Source organism: Hyperoodon ampullatus (genome assembly GCF_949752795.1).
Source record: "Hyperoodon ampullatus genome assembly, chromosome: 5".
Taxonomy (NCBI): Eukaryota; Metazoa; Chordata; class Mammalia; order Artiodactyla; family Ziphiidae; genus Hyperoodon; species Hyperoodon ampullatus.
This window is the reverse complement of record NC_136918.1, coordinates 46,471,692-46,475,901: the sequence shown is the minus strand read 5'-3', so window position 1 is coordinate 46,475,901 and position 4,210 is coordinate 46,471,692.

The window sequence follows — 4,210 nt, the reverse complement described above, 5'->3', positions numbered from 1 at the left end:
CCACAACTAGAGAGAAGCCTGCGTGCCACAACGAAGAACCCCTGTGCTGCAAGGAAAGATCCTGCATGCCGTAACTAAGACCCAACGCAGCCAAAATAAAATAAATAAATAATAAATAAATAAATAAATAAAATAAAAAGACCACTCTGAGCTGAACCTGTGGACCCACTTTCAAAATTAGAACCCACTTCTGCCCCAACCACCTCATGTGTAATAGGTGCTTGCTACCCTGCTCTTATCTCCTGCTCACTTGTGACCTCGGAGGAAGGACTGCCCTTCCCCAGCTCACTGCACCCTTGTTCTGGGATTTGTAAGTAATAAACCTTGCAGCTTTACTTCCTTTATGTGACTGCACTGAAACCAAGCCTTCAATCAAAATGGTCCTAGGGGTTTTCACTTCCCTAAAGTGGGAGCTCAGATGCAAGGGGAGCAGCTACCTGCTGACCAGTGTGGGTGGTTTGTGCCTCCTTATTCAGCAGGTCATAACCTACATATTCTTAACATACCAGCTCTGGGTTTTCCAACATGCCATCCACTACTCACCCAATCTCAGAATCTAAAATGCAGCCAAGGACTTGGGGCCAGAGGTGGCAAGGAAAAGTCATATGCAAGGAATTGAGACACCAAAGCTGTTTCACATATTGGAATGGAGTTTGAATTTACATTAATCATATGATGCAGGATTCTTAAAAATACACACACACACACACACACACACACACACACACACACACACGGCTTAGACCTGGTAAAACCTTCAAGGCCATGACAGAGGCAAATGAAAACTTTCTCTGTAGGGAAGCTTCACAACCCAAGGCATACGAAACACCCACTGAAATAATCTAATGAAGATGAGTTTACAATCAAGAATTACAAATCACATGAGGAAACAAACCACAATGAGACAAAGTTAGCAAAACTCTTAGCATACCAAGAACTAGTTGTAATAAAACAATCTGGGGGCTTCCCTGGTGGCGTAGTGGTTGAGAGTCCACCTGCCGATGCAGGGGACACGGGTTCGTGCCCCGGTCCAGGAAGATCCCACATGCCGCGGAGTGGCTAGGCCTGTGAGCCACGGCTGCTGAGCCTGCGTGTCCAGAGCCTGTGCTCCGCAACGGGAGAGGCCACAACAGTGAGAGGCCCATGTACCGAAAAAAAAAAAAAAAAAGAATTAAAAAAAAAAATTTGAAATTGTAAAATAAATATGTTCTGTCAAAAGAAAATTCAGAGGACTTTACTTGATGTGAATATTTCATTGAGCAAGAAACTAACTGAGAATACGGAGACTTCCAACCAAAAGTGGTTAGGAAGCTTGGCCCTCAGCAGTTACAGCTCAGTTTATAAAGCATGAATAGTACATTGTTTTCTATTGTGATTGGTTACTAGAAACTTACATTCTTTGTCACTGCATAAGCTTGCAGTGTTTATAGCTGATTAGCTAGGAAACTGTAAGGTCACACTGACATGAAGAAAGCTTACGTTTCATTTAACGTCAAAGTAGGCATCTCAGAGAAATCATAACAGTTTTAAATTTTGATTACGTGACTATGAGTGTTTGGTCTAGGGATATATTCAAACTGTGGCCTCTGCTTTGGTTTTTCTTTAACAGTTCCAAATAATAAAAGATTAAAAAGGATTAAAAACCAAAATGAAAGACACAAAAGAGAGGAAGAAAGAAAAAAGAAAGAAGAAATTGATTTTTTAAAGAGCCAAACAGAACTTTCAGAAATGAAAACGATAATCATTGAAATTGAAAACTCAGTAGACAAATTAGATGGTAATTTAACACAGCTAAGAAGAGAATTTGTTACCCGGAAGCTAGCTCTAAGGAAATCAGTAGGGACACAGATATAGAGGTGGAAAATAGGAAAGAGGTGTGGTAGGTAGAATAATGGTCCCCCCAAGATGTCCACATCCTAATCTCTAAAACTTAAAAATATGTTAGGTTACATGGAAAGGGGGGAATTAAGGTTGCAGATGGAATTAGGTTGTTAATCAACTGGCCTTGAGATGAGATTAGCCTGGATTATCCAGGTGGACCCAATATAATAACAAGGGTTCTTATAAGTGGAAGAGCATTAGAATGAGAGAAGTGGCCCAATGTTGGTGGCTCTAAAGACAGAGAAATGGGATCCTGAACTAAGAATGCAGGTAGACTCTAAAACCTGGAAAAGACAGGAAATGGATTTGCTCCTGGAGCCTCCAGAAAGAATGCAGCCACACCAAAACACTGATTTTAGCCCCAAGAGACTAATTTCAGACATCTGGCCTACAGAACTGTAAAATAATAAATATGGGGTTTTTTTCAGCCAGTATGTTTGTGATTTGTCACAAAAGCAATAGGAAACTAATACAAGAGGTTAAGAGGCATGTTGAGATAGAAGGAATGATCCAATATATGTCTAATTAGAGAAATAATAGAAGAAATACAATGTTTTTTAATAACTGAGAAATTTCCAGAATTAACAAGATGAATCTTCACAGTGAGAGATCACACCAAGATCTGAATATAGTAAATATCAGCTAATCCACAACCACACACATTGTAGTGAAACAGCTGAGAGAGAAAGTCTTAAAAGCAAACTGAACCTCAAGCTCACAGAATGATTCCAGGATTTGCCTGGAGAGCACTGTCACTTTGGGAAAGGATAAGGCTTGATGTCCTTGGCACAGAGATCATCAACCATCTTTCTCATTCCAGGTTGTTATTCCTGTAATGAATTTCCACCAGTAGAAAATTAGAATCTCTATCAGTCAGAACAAAGGGGAAGGCAACACCTCAAAAGCTCAAACTAGAAAGCTGATATAAGGTTGAGTGGCAAAATAGGGAGAAGGCAGGTTGGGGTAGTTAAGGCGAAATAGATGTGTTCTCTTTGGGGCTCCAGGAATGTAATACTATCTGATGGCTATCGCAGCCCCAGGGCTCAGTTTGCATATACATTTGGGCATGCTTTGCATGGAGACAGAAACATTAGCAAGGAGGCTGGAGCCCTAACTCAGCTTACCACATTAGCTTCCATTATTTGCCTTCCACCCAACCTATTCTCCCTGGCCTTGATGGGAAATGCCCAGCATCTGGATCATGGTGATCCTCTTCCCCCATTCTCCATCTCATCCCTGGGGGTGTAGGGTACAGCAGCACAGACAATCCCAGGCTCAAATCAAGTCCAGTTTCTGCCTCTTATTATCTATTTGACCTCAGAAATTTACTTCCTCTAGCCCTCCTTAGTATCCTTAATCTTTTCCCAGCCCCTGGCAAGGCAGCCCCCAAAGCCCTTAACCACACTGTAGCCTCCTCCATCGTTCCTATATGGCATTTGCCTCATGGGGATCTCAAAGAAGCTCTGTCCAGTTCAGCAGGATGAGGTATTAGAGCACAAGGAAGATAATTTCTTTTCTTCTCACCCAGTGATTCTCTCCCCTGGCTGTACACCAGTGTCCAGGCTCCAGTTCCAGAGGTTCTGACTGGATAGAACCCAAGCATCAGTATTTTTTAAGCTCCTCAAGTGATTCTAAGATAGAGCCAGGGTTGAGAAGCACTACTCTAATCCAACCCTGCTGTGAACTCTCCTGCCCATGGCCTAACACTTCTGTTTTGATCAAGATTTTGTCCTTGACCTATAATGTTGGACTTGATCACAGCACAACTTTTATATACCTTGGGGGTTGATAAACAAAAATGGGTAGCGGGTGGGATGGACAGTCTTTGTACCAGCAACATGCTGGAAACAGGAAATTCTTTTGGCAGGATGAACAGCTACAGCTCTTGTCATTTCTGTGGCTGGAAACACTGTTTATTCCCTGCCTTCATTTACAGTCAGAATGGATTTTAAACAAAGATATAATGATTATGACCCTTTATGTACCCAAGAACATGACTTTGAAATGCATGAGGGAAAAATTTTAAAATCCACAATCATGGTGAAAGGCATCAATAAACTGCATTCAAAAATCAAGCCAAAAAGAATAAACACATAGTGATTTTTAACAAACTTGATTTAATAAACATATCAGACTTTGTACCAATGAACATGCATTGGTATTTTCTGACACAAATGGAATATTCCCCCAAACTGACCATACTTTTGGCCACAAAGAAGGAAAGGAAAGAAAGCAAAAATTATCTAGACCACAATCTCTTACTATAATACAAGAAAATAGAAACTACAAAAGATAGCCCTCATCCCCCAAAACCTTATGTCTTAGAAAT